Source organism: Microtus pennsylvanicus, chromosome 4 (assembly GCF_037038515.1).
Source record: "Microtus pennsylvanicus isolate mMicPen1 chromosome 4, mMicPen1.hap1, whole genome shotgun sequence".
NCBI classification, from domain to species: domain Eukaryota; kingdom Metazoa; phylum Chordata; class Mammalia; order Rodentia; family Cricetidae; genus Microtus; species Microtus pennsylvanicus.
In genome coordinates, this window is record NC_134582.1 from 88,700,211 (window position 1) to 88,720,834 (window position 20,624).

The 20,624-nt window shown below is 38.7% G+C and overlaps 1 protein-coding gene across 1 annotated transcript in view; it reads left to right on the forward strand.

The window, feature by feature from the left end:
* Ranbp9 (RAN binding protein 9) overlaps positions 1 to 20,624 on the forward strand; it is an 84,125-nt gene that overhangs the window by 23,782 nt on the left and 39,719 nt on the right. The window lies entirely within an intron of this gene.

The window sequence follows — 20,624 nt, forward strand, 5'->3', positions numbered from 1 at the left end:
CTTTGGAAGCTTGTCTAACAGCCTTTCCATCTCCAAACCAGATCATGATCCTTGGTAATTGATCTCAACCCCATCCTGTGCTTTTCCTTCATAGATTTTGTTGTGTTCATGTTCCTGTGTTTAAAAATCTACCTTCTTTTTAGTGTTGGCACTAGAGGAAATTCTATTTATATTTAACTATCTCAAACCTTTCTTTTGTTTCATACCTAGTGTCTTAGTTAGGGTTTCTATTGCTGTGAAGAGACACCATGACCATGGCAACTCTTATAAAGGGAAACATTTAATTAGGATGACTTGTATTTTCAGAGGTTTAGTCCATTATCATCATGGTGTGATATGGTGGCATGTAGGCAGACATAGTGCTGGAGAAGGAGGTGAGAGTCTTACATCTTGACCTGTGGGCAACAGGAAGTGGTCTGAGACATTGGGTGTGACTTGAACATATATGAGATCTCAAAGGTCACCCCCACAGGGACACACTTTCTCCGACAAGGCCATACGTACTCCAACAAAGCCACACCTCCTAATAGTGCCACTCCCTTTGAGCTTATGGGGGTCAGTTATTCAGACTACCACATCTAATTTGATGGTAAATGTTCCCTGATCAGAGAAGCAAAAGTATTATGAGATTAAAAACCTTAAATTTGAACTGTATGTAATGCTGATTACCTTTGCCTTTTAGAGAGACAGAGGTTGAGTTCAAGGCTAGATCTCATCTACATAGTGAGATCCTTTCTCAAAAATAAGAACAAAAAAGTAAAATTGTAAATTTGTTGTGTCAGCAGTTTACATGTGCAAGGTACTTGTCTGCACTCAGTTGGTAAGAATTCTGTGCTTGCTGCAGAGTGGGGAATTATGGTAAACTGGAAAAACAGTCTCAGTTGAGATTACTGATGAGAGAATGTGTAAATGGATTGTTTTAGTTCAGACTGGGTAAGGAAGGAATAAAACTATGAGAGACTCAAACCAAATGAGATATTTATATATTGTTATTTTTTGTAAGGTTTAAGAAGTTTGTGGGTGGGTGGGGTTGAGATGGATTTGCTAAAGATGCCAGGGATATACATCACAAAACAATGAATGATAGAAGAGAAGCAAAGCTTCCTGAGAGGGTGTGTGTGTGTGTGCACTCTGTGTATCTGGATGCAAAACATCCTAGGTAAATATATTACCTGAGCCAACATGAGCCTTTCTTCTGTACAATGCTAGAACTGTGAACACTGCATAATTTGAATGAGCAAAATTGTAAGCTATGGACTTTGAGTACCTCTTTGTGCACATTTGTTTGTTTTTTGGGGTGGGAATCCTTCCTCCTTCTCCCCCACCCCACCCCAAACAAGGTTTCTCTCTTGTGTTTTTCCTTGGCTGTCCCGGGAACTTGCTCTTTAAACTAGGCTGGCCTTGAACTCATAGAGATCTGCCTCCTCTGCTTCCTGATTGCTGGGATTAAAAGTGTGCACCACCAACCGTCAGGCTCGTACATACGTTTTTTAAAAGAATTTTTATTTCATATATGAACTCATAGAATCTGTGACAGCATGCGCAAGTCCTGCACAAGTGTATGTCAGAATTCTAGAAATGTGTGTGGACACTGCTAAGAAAGGGGGGAAAGTCACCACACTCTGAGGCAGGTTACATCAGGACAACACAAAAGTACTCCATGGCTTTTTTTTGTTTTAGGAGAGAGAATATAAAGTTGGGTGGTTGAGGGTAAGGATCTGGGAGGGGAATGTATATGTGATCAAGTATGACCTTTTGAAAAAATAATAAAATAATTTTTGTTGCATTTAGTTTGTGGGGTGTGTGTGTGCGGGTGTGTGTTGGTGCATTTATGCCATGTCGTGTGTGTAAAGGAGATGAGAGCACAGCTTGAAGGGATTTGTTTTCTTCATGCATGGGTCCTAGAAATTGAATGCTAGATAGTCACTGTTGGCTGCAAGTGCTTTAGCCAGGTAACCATCTTGCCAGCCCATATTTTTTATTGGTCATCCAACCCTTTCACTCTGAAATATCTTTACCCTTTTAAAAAATTACTTTTACTTATATATGTGTATGTGCACGTATGTGGGCGCATGTGTGCCACTGCATGTGTTTAGAGACCAGCAGACAGCCTACAGAGTAGGCTCTCTTCTTTTACCATGTATGTCCTAGTAATGAACTCAATCTTCAGGCTTGGTGACAAGAGCTTTTACCCAGTTAGCAATCTCACCAGCTCTACATTTAGTTTCAGGGCCAGGTATGGTGGTACACACTTTTAACCTAGCACTTGGAAGACAGAGACAGGCAGATCTCTGTGAGTTCAAGGCCAGCCTACTCCACATGAGTCCTCTAGGCCAGCCAGCCTAGAAACCCTGTTTGAAAACAAAAACAAAAAATCTACAAAACTAAACTCTAATTTTATTTAATTAGCATATACAATATTAGGTTTCTTTATCCATTTTCATACTTAGTTTTGACTGATGACTCTTCACAGCTTCCTGCTCCCCCCATCTTTCCATTCCCATATCTTTTTCATATCTTGTGTTCTACTACCTTCTTTGATCCTCTTCTATGAAGTCTCTTTTTATGTCTCTCATGAACCCTTTTCTGGTTTCCTGGCTTCTATAATACTCCCACATAAATGCACATATATAAAAATTAAAAGCTAGAGTTCTCATATGAAAGAGACCATGTGTTGTTTGTCTTTCTGAGCCAGAGTTATCTCATATAATACAATTTTTTAGTTCTATTCATTTTCCTTGTTTGAGTCAAATTCCATTGTGTATTTGTACCACATTTTAAAAAATTGGTTCATCTCTTGAGGGAGCCTTAGGTTGATTCTGTTTCCTGGCTATTGTGAGTACAGAGGAGCAATAAGCATGGATGCTCAAGTGTCTCTGCTGTGTTAGAGAGTCCTTTGGGCATATTCTGTGTTATCCTTGTAGCTTTTTTGAGAATGCTCCACAGGGATTTCCATAGTGACTACACCAGTTTACACTGTTATCTATAGTGAATAAGTGTTACCTTTTCCAGTGTCCGTGCCAGTACTGTTTTCTTGATGATAGACATTCTGAAGGGTACAACGGAATCTCAAATGTAGCTGAACTTTCCAGATGGTAGAGGCAGTTCCTTCTTTTGAGATTTCTATTCAGTTCTGTAGTCAGTGCTTTGATTAGGTTGTTTTTTTGTTGCTGTTTTTGTTTTGTTTTGTTTTGTTTTTAAGTTCTTTGTGTAATCTGATTATTTTCTGTCCTGTGTATAGTGGGCAAAGATTGTCTTTATTTTGTAGCTTGTCCCTTCATTTGACCAACTATTTCCTTTGCCGTTTTTCCAGCGTTGCCCATGTCTCCTGAGTGCCTGATCGTCCTGTTCAGACAGTCCTTGTTATGTCAATATCTTGAAGTATTGGCCCTCCTTCACAGTTAGATGCTCTGAGCAGTTCCAGAGCATCTACCACCTCTTAAGCTAAGGGCTTGATTTGTTTGAAATTGATCTTTGTGCATGGCTAGAGATAAGGATCTAGGTTCATCTTGTGTGTAGACATGGAGTCTTCCTGGTTTTGTTTTTGAACAGGCTGGCTTTTCTTCCTTAGTTTTGGCATCGTGAGAAGTCAGAGGGCAGTAGTTGTGTAGGTTTACATTTGATTTCTGCTCTGGGGATCTGTCTGTTTTTGTCTCAGACTATATTGTTTGTCACAATGACTGCAGTGTGACTTGAAATAAGCATTGTTCTTTTTCTGAGGATTGCTTTGGCTGTCTGAAGCCTTTTGGGCTTCCAAATTAATTTTAAGGTAAAGTTGTTTATTTCTGTGATAAATGATGTTAAAATTTTGATTGGAAATCTCTACATTGCTTTTGCTTACTTGCATTTTGAATTGATAAGGAAGGATGGAAGCTGCACTTTTGTTGGAGAGCAGGGTGAATTCTTTATCTTAGTTAATGTGTGAAAGGTGACCTGGAGATACGTAACCAGTATGTTCCTTAAATATTCTCCAGTTGTTGTTGTTTCGGTACACTTGAAATCACAATTCAATTCTTGCTCTATCAGTAATTTTATACATAGCAAATACTGTTTTTAAATTTTTTTCAGTTATAAGGTATTAACATTTTTAATTCAAAGGAGGAAATTTGTGAGACAGAACTTGTGAGACAGAAAAGAACATAAATATTTGTTACTGTGATGATGGTGATAATTGTATCAAACCTATGGCTTCATGCTCTGCCCAGCGTAGATGTGCTTGAAAACCCCAATGGTGGGTGGGGGTGCTGGAGAGATGGCTCAGAGGTTAAGAGCACTGGCTGCTCTATCAGAGGTCCTGAGTTCAATTCCCGGCAACCACATGGTGGCTTACAATTATCTGTAATGAGATCTGGTGCCCTCTTCTGGCCTGCAGGCTGAACATTATATACATAATAAAACTTAAGACAGAGACAGAGACAGAGACAGAGAGAGAGAGAGAGAGAGAGAGAGAGAGAGAGAGAGAGAGAGAGAACCCCTTACTTATGGTTGGTTCTACAACCCAAATTAATTATGCTGGCATTGTGTGTGTGTGTGTGTGTGTGTGTGTGTGTGTGTGTGTGTGTGTGTGTGTGCGCGCGCGCATGCAAGCTTTATTTGTCTGGTTGGTTGGTCTTTCGAGACAGGGCTTCTCTGAGTAGCCTTAGCAGTTCTGGAACTCATTTTGTAGGCCAGGCTGGCCTTGAACGCTTCTGTTTTATTTTCTTATCCTGTTTCTCTCTATTCAAACTTATTTTTACATTAGTCAGAGAAATAGGGCTTAAGGTGTATTTGGGTCACAAAAGAGAGACTTTAAAAATAGGTCATTAGCCAGGCGTGGTGGAGCGTGTCTTTAATTCCACCACTCAGGAAACAGAGGCAGGCAGATCTCTGTGAGTTCAAGGCCAGCCTGGTCTACAAAACAAGTTCCAGGACTGCCAGGGCTGTTACACAGAGAAACTTGGTCTTGAACAAAAAAATAAAAAACAAATAAATGTTATTGTGTACCACTACTTACATGTTGATTTTAATACAAGTTTAATTAAGAGTTCAGAGAAAATTCCCTTTTAATACTGTCTTCATGATACCTATAATTTTCTATTAAAACTTCTAACATTGTATGACCTTGTTTTGATATACTGCTTGCAGTTTGTTATACTTATTTTATAATTATTACTTGCAGTGCTATTTCTTTATTTTCCTTTTTTTAATGAAAAGCAGTGTGTTTATCTCATATGTTACTTATTTGTTTACTTCTGCTGGACTCAGGTGAGAGTAACCTTCCAAAATTAGGAAAATGATTTGTCCTTGATCTTCGTGCTTGATCAAGGAATCCAGTGGATGACTTGGTGATTGGTTGAAATGATGTAAAATGATTGAGGAGTAGTACTTGGTGCTGTGTGGAAACAATGAGTTAGTGAAGAATTGAACTGCTGACGGGTGAGATGATGGCCCGGTGGTAGAGGTGCTTGCTGCCAAACCCGATGACCTGTTTGGTGGAAGGAGAGCCCGTAACCTACATGTGAGTGTGCTGGCCTGTCCTCCCGTCTGTCAAATGTGCCAGGCGTTGTGATACACTCTCTTAATCCTATCATTTAGTAGGCAGAGGTAGGTGAATCTTCATGAGTTTGAGACCATTCTGGTCTATGTAGTAAGTAAGTTCCAGGCCTAACTAGGGCTACATAGTGAGACCCCATCTCAAGAAACAAACAAAACCAAAAATGAACTGGGGAAATGCTTCCGCAGGTAAAAGCAGGAAGCTGAGGGCGTACATCTTGAACCATAAGCATGAAGCAGAGAAAGCAAACTAGAGATGGCGTAGTCTTTAAACTCTTAAAACCTTTCTTTCAATGGAATACTTCTAAGCCTCCACAAAATGCCCAGGATTATAGATGATATCTCCTTCGAATCACCACATCTGTTGAGTCTGTGTTTGTATCTGTTGTTCACAAATAGATGTCACAAGTCCAGCAACAGTTGCTGGAAAGGCAGACCGTTCTCCACCAAATCACCTGTGTTGTTTTGTTAAAGATGAGTTTGCTGTATTATTGTGGGTCTGTTTTCCAGGACTCTGTTTTGATCCAGTGAGAAATAATTACAAGCTCGTTCTTTTTAAACTTTGAACCTGGTTGCAAATTGCAGCTTTTAAGCAGTGTTAGTGTTTGAAAAGCCCCCAAGTCCTATAAGTAGCTATTGTTTATTTCGGCAGTTCTCTCAAGTCCTTGCTTTAATCTGAAAAGTACATTGTCACTTGCTCTTTATCTTTTAATAACCCAACTTGGCTTCATACTGACTCATTCTGAAATTATTTTTAAGATCCTAGCCACCCCAGAGGTCCCATGGGATTGCTGCTTAGGCTGACTCCTCCAGTGTGACCCTGTGGTAGCCTGCTGTCTTGTGCCGCTTAGATACTGTATACTAACTTTTGTATGTGTCTACTTAAAAAAAAAAAGAAAACAAACTATCTTTATTCATTTTACATATCAATCCCAGCCCAGTTCTCACTCCCTCTCCTCCTCCCATCTCCTTCATCTACCCCACACCCCACACTCCTATTCACTCCTCAGAGAGGATTAGGCACATCCCTTTGGGGAAGAACCAAGGCCCTCGCTACCATCTCTAGGCTGAGCAAGATATCCATCCAAAGAGAATAGGTTCCAAAAAAGACAGTATGAGCAGCAGGGATAAATCCTGGTGCCACTGCCAGTGTCCCCACATTCTGCCCCAGCCATACAACTGTCACCCACATTCAGAGGGACTAGTTTGGTCCTATGCTGGTTCTTTCCCTGTCCTGCTGGAGTTGGTGAGCTTCCATTAGCTCAAGTAAACTGTTTCAGTGGGTGTCCCCATCATGGCCTTGACCTCTTTGCTATATTCTCACTCCTCCACTCTTCAGCTGGACTTTGGGAGCTCAGTCTAGTGCTACTTTTTTTTTTAATCGTTTCCCCATGTCATTTCAGTTTTGTGAGTCTTCATGACCATGCTCTTTCTACTGATATCTCAACAGAGATATTCTTCAGTTTCAATGTCTAGTGTTGAGTTCAGTGTCTCCTTAAAATCTTTAGCGCATTATCGGCTGTTTTGAATTCCTAGTTTGAAGTTTCATCTTCTGTCATATCTTAGTTGGATTTGACACTTGTTTTGCTTTTCTGACTGTACTTTTTCTTGCCCTTTATGTGTTTTTTTATTGGAATTTAGGAATTAATTTCTGGGTGACAGAAACCCAGGTAAACAGTCTTTAAGATTTCTTAGGAGTTGGGTTAACAATGCAAAAAATTTATTCTTATGAAGTCTATTTTTTCTTGTTGCTTCTGCTTTGGATGTTAGATCTAAGAGATCATTGCCTGAGACTAAGTCCAAAAGATTTTGTTCAGTGTTTGAGAATTTTATAGTTTTAGCTCCTCCTTTATTTTCTACTTCATTTGAGTTAATTTTTATGTGAGTACACATCCAGTTGTTCAAGCACTACCTGCTTAGAGATTGTTCTCCCCCTATTGAACTAACTTCTTCTTTCTCTCTGTGATCAGTTTACCATAGTGCTGAGCTTCCCGATGCATACCTTCAGGGCCAGTTTCAGCCATATAAGGATTTTCTGGGCTAGCCCGCATTACACGTGAGCCTATCTTAATAAACCAAAGATAAACAGACCAAAACAAAATCATCTTAACATAGATTAGATGCTAATTTCTGGGTTCTAAATTCTGTTGTAATGATCTCTCAAGTCCAAATATAGGAGTATTTCTTCTTGCCTGCTGTATTTTGTAGTATATTTTGAAACTGGGAAGTTTGGATTCTCTAGTTTTGTTCAAGATTGTGTTGGTCTCTTGGGAACACCATGTATTTCTGTATTTTAGGATCAAAAAATCAGGTTACGATTTTGGTAAGGACTGTTTGAATCCCAAGGTCAATTTGCCATCTTCATGTTAAATATTTTAATTTTCGATCATGTCAGTCATTTATTTAGAATCTCTTTAATCTCTTTTATTGATCTATTGTAGATTTTAGTTCTTAAACCCTATACCAGTTTAGCTATATTTATCCTATATTCTCCCTGTTTTGTATTATTATATTTTTATACATATTTAAACATACATACACACACACACACATATATATAATCCCTCAGAATTTTTTCTTTTTTTAATTGACCTTTTTTTTTAATTTATTCTTGGGAATTTCACATCATGTACCCCAATTCCAGTCATCTTTCAGTCCCTCCATATCTGTCCTTCACCCTTGTAGTGTTCCCCCCCATGAAAATTAAAAAAGAAATAATAAAAATTAAAATTAAAAATACAATTAAAAACATTAAAAACAAAAAAACCAAACAAACCACTTTATTCCTCTGCCTTTCTCACCTCTTTGTCACCTCTTCATTCATCTTAGTGACATTGGGAGCTGCTGTGTATCATGCAGTTCACTCTTTTGTCCAGTTTACTTGGAAATGTTCATATTATAATGTGCTGCTGGTCGGGTCCAAGGCCTCTTGGCTTCTGGTACTTTATCAAAACTGGACCCTCATTCATTGAAACTCCTCTCAGGTATCCTGCTGTTACCTTGACTCATGGAGATTCTGTGGCAGGACCAGTTCCTTCTCAAGCTTCAGCAGGTCATGTAGATGGGATAGATGTTAGGGAGTGCCAGCTCAAAGCCCTGAATATGTGTCTGGGTGGTATCTGAGTTGGTCTGAGAGACCACTCCCCTCAGACAAGGAGCAGAGTCAGGTCTCCCATGCCCGTGGGGGAAGCAGATAACCCCCCAGATAACCCAGGGTCTATGAGGAGCATAGGGAGCTCTGCACTACCCTCACACCTGCATACATGGTTTGCATGGGCCCCTGTGGTAACATAGGCAACAGACATGGACACAGACCCCAGCTGTGGCAGGACCACAGACCCAGACATGGCCAGCAGCAGCATCATGGTCCCTGGTGTCGGCCTAGACACTAGACAGTCACATGCCTTTTGAAAATAGGAGCCACGGACCTCAACACAGACCCCAGCAGTGATAAGGCCACAGACCCAGACATGGCCCTCTACCACCACTCCAGCCTTGTATATCAGTATGGCTCCAGGTGGCAGCTCAGGCCACCCTGATCTATATGGCCCTGACCACAGCATGACCCTCGGGCCCCAACATGGCCTCAGGTGTTGGCCCAAACCCCAGGCATCTGCATTGCCTTCAGTGCTAGCTGGAGTTACCCAGATATGGCCCTTAGCAGCACCTTGGACCTAACCAACGCTGTGGCCAAGGGTGATAGTGCAGACCACTCAGGTCGGCTGGTTCTGGCAGCAGCACATCCCTCGGACCCCAACATGGCCAGAGGTAGTGGCCCAGAAGCCAGGCATTCTTGTGGCCTTTGATGGCAACACGGGCCATGGACATCAACACAGATCCCAGCTCTGATAGGACTATGGATCCAGAATGGTCCTTGGCAGCATGCCAGGCCCAGATGTTACCATGACCTAGGGTGCCAGTGCAGGGCAGTCAGATATGTATGGCCCCAACAGTAGCATGATCCTGGCTTCGGCTTGGGCCCAGTCAGCACCTGTGGACTACAGGTAAGGCCACAGAATTTTATAGTCACTTCTCTATGTTTAAATCAGATAGAAGACAAATTTTCTATATATTTCTTTAAGATTTTTTTAATATTTTTATTTGTATGTGTATTTGTGTTTATGTGTGTGCGAGCACAGATGCCACAACACGTGGGAGTGGGTTCTTTCCTTCAACTTGTTGATTCCAGAGATTGAACTCAGGGGTCAGTCTTGGCGGCCAAGTATCTTTCCCTACTGAACTACCTTGCCCATCCGTTATTATTTCTTGTAGTATATAATGCTAACAACAAGTTCTCTTAGTTTTTGTTTGAAAACTTTTTAATTTCTCCTTTTTAAAAGTATAGTTTAGCTGAATACAGAATTATTGGTTTGCATTCTTTTTCTTCCAGCAGTTTGAGTACATTCTCCCACTGGAAGCTGGCATCCATAGTTTGGTTAAAGTCTACTCTTACTCCCTTTAGGTTAAATTACAGTAATTACTTAAAACAATAATAACAGTTGTGTGGAAGTAATAACATGAAGACATGAGACATGATGAAAATAGCAAAACATAAAGTGAATAGGCCTTTCAAAGTTAGGTCTTACATTGTCAAAATGTGATAAAAACACTAACTTGAATTAATATACAAAAGATACATTTTTAAATTTATAAGATTTAAAATTTAAGTAGTAGTCAAAAAATTAAAAAGAAAAAAGGTTGCCAGGTGCACACCTTAATCCCAGCACTTGGGAGGCAGAGGCAGGTGGATCTCTGAGTTTGAGGCCAGCTGCTAGTTCTAGGCCAGCTAGTACTGTTACACAGAGAAACCCTGTCTCAAAAAACAAACAAACAAAAACAAAGAAAATAAACAAAGGAAAGAAAGAAAGAAAAAAATAGGTAAATGGAAGGGGGAATATAGAACAGATGCTGAGATAATAGGCATATATCTTTAAGTCTGCTAATTTCTGGTATGCAGTGTTGGGCACAACTATAACTTAATTAAAAATACTTAAGAATTAATAATTTGAAATTTTCTGTCTTGAAATATTGATCTGAAGAAATCGTTGACTGTTACTTTTCATAAACATGTAGTGCCAGGACAGTAAATTTCTTGCTTGTCTATATAAGCAAATTTTACTACCATTGAGTTTCTGCCTTTTCTACTACACAGCACCCTGAACATTTATCAACTGTTTGGTTATCTGTGTGTTACGAGGCAAACCCAGCTATACTGTGTTTGCAAACTTCCCTCTGCCCCGTAACTTTCCTCCCATGGCTGCACAGAAACTTTTAAGCTGTAGCCCTGTGTCTTAGAGTTTCTATTGCTGTGAAGAGACACCTTGACCATGGCGATTCTTATAAAGGATTAGTCCCTTATTGGCATGGTGGGACTTGGCAGTACACCAACAGATGTCGTTCTAAAGAAGGAACTAAGAATTCTACATCTGGATAGGCAAGCAGCTGGGCCAGGCCCGAGCACCTGAAACCTTAAAGCCTACCCCCAGTGACACAGTTCCTTCAACAAAGCCACACCTTTAGTGCCACTCCATGTGAGCCTAAGGGGGCCATTTTCATCCATACCACCATACCCTGTGACACTTGCTTCTCACCTAAATATCAAACTGTTTCCAAGATAAAGTGTCTAATTTATTGTAGTTTATAATTTTGTTTTGTTTTATGTTTTACAAGACAGGGTGTCTCTGTAGCTTTGGGGCCTGTCCGGGAATTTTCACTCAATAGACCAGACTGGCCTTGAACTCACAGAGATCTGCCTGCCTCTGCCTCCTGAGTGCTGGGATTAAAAGCGTGTGCCACCACTGCCCAGAGTATTTTATAATTTTAACACATGGAAAATCATGGTTTTTTTTAATGTATGGCAAAGGTTTTGCATGCCATATCTCATTTTTTCCTATAAGGTCTTTTTAAAAATTTTTTTGTTTGTTTTTTTATATGTATGGATGTTTTTACCTATATCTATGTTTGTGTACCATGTACATGCAGTACTTACTTGCAGAGGCCAGAAGAAGGTGTTGGTTCCTCTGGAACTGGAGTTACAGATCAGTTGTAAGCAATGGGTGTTGGACATTGAACAGGTTCCTCTGCACTGAGGTATCTCTTCAGTCCCAGCCCTTTAGTTCTTATTCTGCAATTTCATATAGTATATATTTTTTAAGAACACATGTCATGGTATAGAAGTGATGGTAATTTCTTTATCTCACATCCCATTTCCTTGTTCTTTCTTTTATTCATCTTTTTAAAAATATTTTTCAAGATAAATTTAACCCCTTATAACTGTCATGACTATATAATATCTACAGTGGTTGGCTTTGCTAGCTTGACACATGTGACCTGGTAGGAATAAGTCTGTGTTTTTCCTAGTGAAATTTCATGGTGCCTTTGTTACGGTTTTGTCTGCTATAAATAGTAACTGTTTGGGTCTTGTGTAATGGTATCGCACTGCAGTTAGAATTTGCCTTTTCTTGATGACTAATAGCACAAAATAGTGTTCATGCCAGTGGGTATTTGCAATGAGAACAACTTTGGTTTTTTCCCCCCTACCTTATGGCTCTCTTTGTATTTAACTTATTTAAAAATTTATTTTCTTTGAATCTACAATTTTTTGTCTTTCCAAGTTTGGAAAATTGTTGTGAATTATTTTTTTCTGCTCCATTCCTTTTCTTTCTGGTGCTCTGGTTTACATGTATGTTAGATGTTTTAGTACTGTTCCAAGCACATCCTCCCATCTCTAGGCTCCAGGCCCCCCCCCCCCCCCCATTTTAAGGTCTGTGGTCAGGTTTACGTACATTGCCATCTTATCTTCTATCTTGCTATTAATCATATCAGGAAATAGTCAAGTTATTTTTGGCTCCAGGATTTGATTTATTTTAGTCTGTTGTTTAGGCTGCTATAATAAACTACCTTACACTGGGTAATTTATTTTGTAAACAACATTTATTACTTAAAATTATGGAGACTGAGAAGTCAGAGATCTGGGCATCAGCAAGTTTGGTCTCTGGTGAGAGTTTTTCATAGATAGTGCTGTGTCCTCTTCTGGTCATGGCGCTCCTCTCCCTGGGACACGGGTTTTACAGGCACTAACCCTATTCCTAAAGGGAGAGCTTCTGTGATCTAATCACTACTCAAAGGCCTCACTCATACCATCCCATTGGAAAGTACCTTTCAACAAAGGAGAAACACAGACAGAAACAATCAGACGCTCCCAGTTCTTCTTGTTTTTTTTCTTCTTCCCGAGACTTCCTATTTTTCCTTTCAAACAAGCTGTTGTTTCTCCTTGTTCATCCCGAGCATGTTAACAGCTGGTTTGATTTCTGTACATGCCAGTCGTATTTTCCTGTTTGTTTATTTCTCTTTTCTTTTTGTCAAGTCTTTGTTAGTTATAGCTGGGAAATTGTGCAAAATATAGATTTTAAAAATCTCAATAACATTTAGTTTCTGATGATCATTTTAGTGATTTTTTTTTTCTTTGCTGATGATTGCTTTGGCCCATGCATTCATTTGTTTCTGCTGAAATACATCCTTAAAACATTCTTTGATAAAGTCTATTTTTGGTAAATGATTGGTTTTTACATGCTTTGATACTGTCTCCTTTTCTTCTCAGTCTTACTGCTTTCCTTGGGCATTCAAGTTTGAGGTTGGCAGTTAGTAGACCTGTACCCACCATGGTTTTTGTCATTAGTTGTTGAGAGTGGATGTCCAGTAACAAATATCACTTGTTGGTTAGTACCTCTCCTCCCTAGTAGCTTTTTGCATTGCATCTTCTATTGATTTTCTAAATGTAAATTAATGTTTAACCTTCTTAAATGGTGTACATTTTCATTTCAACAATACTCTTTTTAACTCTGGCAAACTACTAGATAAATGATCTCGGCAAAGAGGGTGTTCCACTGTTTGTTTCTTTTTTCTTCTTCTTCTAGTGATTATGGATTCTCTTTCCTTATAAAAATCCCTATTTACTAACAAAAATAAGATGCTGCCAGGTTCATGAGATGGGTTATAGGTCAGTGGGTAAAAAGCACTTATGCAAAGATTGGCAGCTTGAATTGGCTCTCCTGAGCCTACTTAAGTGGGAGGAGAGAACCAGTAGTGTGAAGTTTTCCTCTGACTTATACATGTGTGACCTCTCACCCCCACTCTAATGACCAACAAGTAAATGCTGCTGTTCATTGAGTTGCATCATCCATAATAAAATCATGGTATTGTTAATTTTGTTTTATATCTTAGAATTTTGTGGCCTCATTTTTATTAGGAAGCTTAATATTTATCTTTTTCACCTATTTTCTGTGCAGATTAGCATTTTTATTTTTTATTTTTATTTTATTTTATTATTGTTTGTACTCATTCCAACTCCTTGGACCTGAGTCTAAAGAAGGGAGGTTTTCAACCTTCCTAATGCAGTTCAATACAGTTAATACTTTAATCTAGTTCAGGTTGTAGTGGCCCCAACCATAAAATTATTTTGTTGCTACTTTATAACTATAATTTGTTAGTCATGAATCATAATGTAAACATCTGATATGCAACCCCTGTGAAAGAGTAATTCAACCCCCAAAGGGGTCAGAACCCCCTAGTTGGAGGCCTTCTAGGCCTAGTTGGTCTAGAGTTCCTTTTAGAGTTTCTAGGTCTTACGTGTGCGATGTGGGAGGAGTGTTGCTGATTGGGCGGTGACTGATCGTTAAGAACTGGTCTAGATCATTGTCCAGAATTTCCCTCCTTCTCCCTTGCCTTCTACCCAGACTGTGATGTCTTCTAACCTCAGGGAACAGGTGGTATCCTGTTTTCTTAACTTCCTTAGTATGAGAGGGGTGTGGTCCAGTCTGTAATTAAGCAGCAGGCTTGGCGAATGCGGCTTGTGCTGATTAGTTGTTTAGGAACTAGAGGGAGCCTTGAATGAGGAATTGCCTCTATCAGTTGTCTCATAGGCAAGTAAGTCTGTTGGGCATTTTATTAATTGTTATTATTAACTAATTGATGCCGCTGTGAAGGGACCTACCTAGCCAACTCCCACTGGGGATGATACCACCCCCGAGTGGGTGGTCTTGGGGTATATAAGACAGCAGATTGAGCAAGCCATGGGAGAGCCAAGTCAGTAAGCAGTATTCCTCCATGGCTTCTGCTTTAGTTCCTGCCCCAGCTTTCCTTTGTGATGGAGCAATTACCTGAAGTGTAATGTAAAATAAACCCTTTCTTCCTAAAGTTAGTTTAGGTCATAGTATTTGTGGAGAGAAAATCAGGATGTTCGTGTTGTTCTTCTACAAGAGACTTGTAGGCACCTGGGAATGAGCACACACAGTCCCAACCTGTATTCTTCTGGGAGCTAGGTTGGGGCTGCTCCCTTCAAATGGCACAGGGTGTGTGGGCCTTCTTACCAGTCCTCAGCCAGCCTGCAAATGCTTCTTCCTGTTCTGTCACCTTTGCCTCACTCACTAATTACTAATAAGTAGCCCTTATTAGTAATATTCCTCGGAATTGTCATCAACTGAAAGTTATTAGCAGGGAATGGCCCGCTATTTACCTAAGCTTTGTCTTTTCTTGTAATTCTGTATTTGTATATGTAAACTTTAAAATCATTTTCTTCTGGATTAAGAATTGGATTGGAATGTGTCTTGAGTACTGTTTGTATGTGAAACTTCCACAGGGATCACCTAAGACCATCAGAAAACACAGGTATTTATGTTATGAATCCTAATAATAGCAAAATTACACTTTATGAAGTCGCAACAAAAATAATTTTGTTGTTGGAGGTCACTACAACATGAATTGTATTAAAGGGTCACAGCATTAGGAAGGTTGAGAAACGCTGTTTTATAAAAACATGTTGTCAAGTTATTTAGATACATATGCCTAGAGATTTACAACATTGTTTTTGAGCATTACTCTAAAACTTTTATTAATATTGTATAGTTTTTGTGACTAATAACACTGCTCCTGTTCTCATCTGGCTATTGCTGGAAGTCAATTACAATTGGTTTCCTTAATATCCAGTTATCCTTCAAAACTACCTAGCTAATTTTAAATGCTTTGAATAGTTTCTGTGGTTCTATATGTATATAATTATACCAGTTACAAATGGATACATTGCCTTTTAATGTTTTACTGGTTATTTTTTGTTTTACATTAAGTTTTATAGGATCTCCAAAACAATGTTTAACACAAGCAGCTCCTTATTCTTGTTTGTAGTGGACAATGGCTTCACTGTTGTTCACAGTTATTGTTTTATGTGGGGGTTATATTGGAGTTCGGGGAAAAAGAATACTATATTAAGTAATTTCCTTTTATTACTTTACTGAATGTTTTGTGAGGAATGATGACTGAACATTATCAAATGACATTTAAAATCTTGATACAATTATAGTCAACATAGACATTTGACAGTTAGATTCAGTTTACTGTTTTCTAGTTTTTGCACTTACAGGTATATTATATTTATTTCTGATTTAAACCTTCCCAGCTTCTGTTGGTGTTTATAAGATTTTGAAAATTGTGTATTGTCCTAGAAAGTCTTTATTATCAGCTTGATAAAGCCTAGAGTCATCTAGAATTGACTTAGCCCAGGACCTCCTGCCCAGAGTGATATTGCTCACTCCTATTATCAGTTATCAGCATAGCAGTTAGCATGCTGTATGTATCACTGAAGAAAGTATTTCCCAGACTGAGTTAGCTCAGTGGGGAAAGTTCATATCTACAAACTTGAAGGCCTGCATTGAGATCCCTGGTGGCTTTTGTCTGTCACCCCTGTGGTAGGGTTTTAGTAAAGGCGGATTCTGGGGGTTTCACTATCCAGCCTCTCTGTCTAGTAAAATGGCCTACTCTAAGTTCTGTGAGAGACCCTGTCTTGAAAAATAGAGAGGATGACACCATCATTTGCCTTCAGTAACCATAGACTCTGAAGAGTACTTTTGATTTGCATTTTCCTCATGGCTAAGAATTTTTGAACACTTTGTTTTTATTGGCCTTTTGTATTTCTTTTGAGAACTGTGTTTAGTTACATAGCACAGTTTTGATTGGTTGCTTGTATTATTGTGTTTTAGTCTTTATATAATTCCAGTTAATAATCTGTTGGATTATAGCTGGCAGTGATTCATTATGTAGATTGCTTGATTAACTGTTTGCTGTATGGAAACTTTTTTTTTTTTTTAATTTCTAGAAGTTCCATTTGTCTTTGCTGGTATTAGTTCCTGAGTGACTGGAGCAAGGCCTATTCAGCAAGGCCTTGCCTAAGCCAGTATCTTGAAATGTTTTATTTACTTTCTCCTCAAGCAGTTCAGAGTTTCAAGTCTTACGTTATAATATATAACGTTTTATATATTTGATATAGTTGAGGTTGAATTTTGTATGTGATGAGAACAAATATTTAGTTTCACTCTTCTTCATGTAGACATTCAATTCTATCAAATGCCATTTGTTAAAGAGGCTGTCTTTTTTGCGTTGGGTATTTTTTGGCATCTTTGTAAAAAGACAGACAAAAACCAAAAATCGGTGGCTGTAGCTCCATGAATTGTATCCGGATCTCCCATCTATTGCATTGGTCGATGTGTTGTTGTTTTGTTAGTGCCATGCCCCTGCTTTACTAAGGCTCTGTAATGCAATTTAAAATTATGTATAGTGATAACATCCAGCATTATTTTTGCTCAGGATTGCTTTGAAGGTCTGTCTTAATTACCTTACACTTTGCTAGGACAAAATACCTGGCAAAAGCAACTTAAGGAAGGGGTAATTTGTTTTGGTTCACAATTGAGGGTTATAGCCCTCGCCTAGTGAAGCCATGGCAGTAGGAGTTTGAGGTGGCTGGTGAAATTGCATCCACAGTTAGGATCCAATCGAGTTGAAAATAAGCGTCACGCTGAGTGAGATTTTTTTTTTTAATGTTTTGTCAGCATTTGCCTGTACCGCATGCTTTTCTGGTGCCCATGGAGGCCAAAAGAGGGTATAGGGTCCCCTAGAACTGGAGTTATAGGCAGTTGTGAGCTGCCATAATGGGTGCTGGGAATTGAACCTGGATCCTCCAAATACTCTTAACTGGCTAGCCATCTCCAGCCCTTGTGTGAAATTCTTTTAAATTTTTGATTAAGATGGATGCTTCAGTTTTTATGAAGAGTGGCATTGGAATTTTGATGGCGTTTACATCTCTAGGTTACTTTTGGTTAGGAGAGTCATTTTACAGAATTATTTCAGTCCATGAGTATGGAAGGTCATTCTGTCTTCTCCTGTCTTCAGTTTTAAATGGTTTTTGTTTTTTAAAAGATTTTATTTATTTATTTATTTATTTATTTATTTATTTATTTATTTATTATGTATACAATGTTCTGCCTACATGTATACCTACAGGCCAGAAGAGGGCTTCAGCTCTCATTACAGATGGTTTGAGCCACCATGTGGTTGCTGGGAATTGAACTCAGGACATCTGGAAGAGCAGTCAGTGCTCTTAACTACTGAGCCATCATCTCTCCAGTCCCCCAGGGTTGAATGTTTTAAAGTTTCCTGGGTTGATGAAATGACACATCAAGTCAGGGTGCTTGCTGACAATTCTGAATACCTGAGTTCATGACCAAAGATCCACATGGCAGAAGGAGAGAACCAACTCCTACAAGTTGTCTTTTAACATCTACCTACATACACAAAGATACATAAAAATAAATGCATAAATGAAACTAATGTAGAACACTTACTTTGGTTTGTAATTGGAGGTTTCTCTCTTGCCTGCCAGTTCCCCCAATAGCCACTCTGAGGCTGATATTAATTACAAACTGTTTGGCTGATGGCTTAGGCTTCTTACTAACTAGCTTTACATATAAATTAACCCATTTCTAATCATCTGTATATCACCACGTGGCCTCGTGTTACCTCACATCTTGCTTCTTTGGCAACTGCTAGTGTCTCCCAGATTCTGCCTTCTTTTTCCCTGTATTTTTCTTTGTATTTCCTACCTAGCTATATTCTGTCCTGTCAAAGGTCAAAGCAGCTTCCTTATTAACCCGTGGTAATAAAACGTATTCACAGCACACAGAGCAGCATCCGCCATCATTGGTTAGTTGTTTTTTTTTCCCAAGGTATATATGTATGTGTGTATGTATTCACCTTGGCTATGAATAGGATTATTTCCCTGATAGCTTTCTTGATATAGGAAGGCTACTTGGTTTTGTATGTTAATTTTGTATCTTGCCACAGTACTAAGTCTTCTAGTGGAGTCTTTAGGGTCTTTCTTTCATATTCATATATAAATTATACTTTGCAAATAAGGATAGATTCACTTCTTCCCTATTTGTGTTCATTTTGTTTAATTTTTGTCTTACTCTCTTGCTAAGACTTCCAGTACCATATTGAATAAGAGTGAGTTGAGGAGAAGATAGCTTTGTCTTAACTCTTGGTTTTAGTGGAAATGCTTTTTGAGTTTTTTACACCATTTAGTATAATGTTGTCTATAGGTTTATTATACATAGTATTTATTGTGTTGTGTTAAATTCTTTATACTCTCAGTTTCTTCAAGTTTATCATGAAACAGTACCTTCAGAAGCTTTTTCTCTCTTTTTTGGGATGACCATGTGGATTTCTGTCCTTGTCCATTTATATAATTTGTAATGTTTATTATAACTAGCCATCCCTGTGTCTCTGGAATTAAGCCAACTTGATCATGATAATCTCCTTGGTATTTTCTCAAATTCAGTTTGTAAATATTTTCCTGAGTGTTTTTTTCCCCTTTCCTTCCCCTCTCCTTCCTCCACCCCCCCTTTTTTTATCTTTGTTTATTAGTTACTGTTCTGTTACTGTGAAGACACCAAGACAAAGGCAACCCTTTAGAAAGCCTTTGCTTAGTTTCATAAGTTGGTCCGTTATCATCATGGCAAGGACTATGGTTGCACATATGGTGCTAGAGAAGTAGCTAAGAGTTCTACATCCTGATCCGCAAGCAGGTCAGCAGAGTAGACTGGACCTGGCGTAGACTTTTGAAATCTCAAAACCCACCCCCACTAACAAACTTCTGCCAACAAGGCCTTACTTTCTAATCCTTCTAATCCTTTGAAAGAGTTTCACTCCTTGGTGACTAAGCATTCAAGTATATGAGCCTATTGGGGTCATTCTTCAAACCACCACGTATGTCTATCAGAGAGATTGGCCTGTAGCACGATTAATAAAAACCCAGAGACAGAAATTGGGGTTCAGCCTGAAGGTCGGGAAAGCAAAACAGCCAGCTACTGGCTCTTACCTCTACCTCAATCTGAAATGGCCATCCAGCCTCCAGGAATCTCAGAATGAGACTGTGTGTCAGAGCTGTCTCCTCCCATTTTATATTTCTCTCTAGGGCTGGGATTAAAGGTGTGTTGTCACCACTGCCTGGTTTGTAAGGATGATCAGTGTGGCTGTTTCACTCTGAACTTCCGGCAAGTTTTATTTATTAAACTACAAATGAAATATCACTACATTGGCCTATAGTTTTGTTTTTTAATGCCTTTATCTGTTACTGGTGTCAAAATTTATACTGGCTGTATAATAAATTGATACTGTTCTGTCCCTATTTTATGTAAGGGTTTGGGAAACATTTGTTTTTGAAGTTTCTGTAGAATTCAGCTATCAGTCTATTTGGATTTAGACTTTGATTAGTTAACTTTTTTTTTTAAGCTAAGCAATTGTAACATTTATTTATAATGGTGGTGTGTTATGGTCAGAATAGTTATGGGGAGTTAGCTTTTTGTTCCTTTATGGGGGTCCCAGCACCTTTACCTGGTGAGACATCTCACTAACTGGAATTTTTGTTTGTTTTGTTTTTTAATTGCTGTTTCTATCTCACTACTTCTTATAGATCTGTTTGAAATATTCATCTTTTGGTTTTATTTTGTTAGGTCATACATGTTTAGAAGAAATTATTCGTTTTCTTTTAGATTTTCCAATTTAGTATACTGTATAATATTTTTAAGGTTTGTCATTGTTACCTTTTGAATTACATCGGAATATGTTGTAAAGGCTTCCTTTCATTTCTCATTTTTAAAACTGGGCCTTTTTTTCTTTTGGTTAGCTTGGCCAAGGGTTAACAAATCTTAATCTTTTCAAAGAAGTAACTTGGCATTAGTGATGTGTATTATCATTAGTTTCTAATT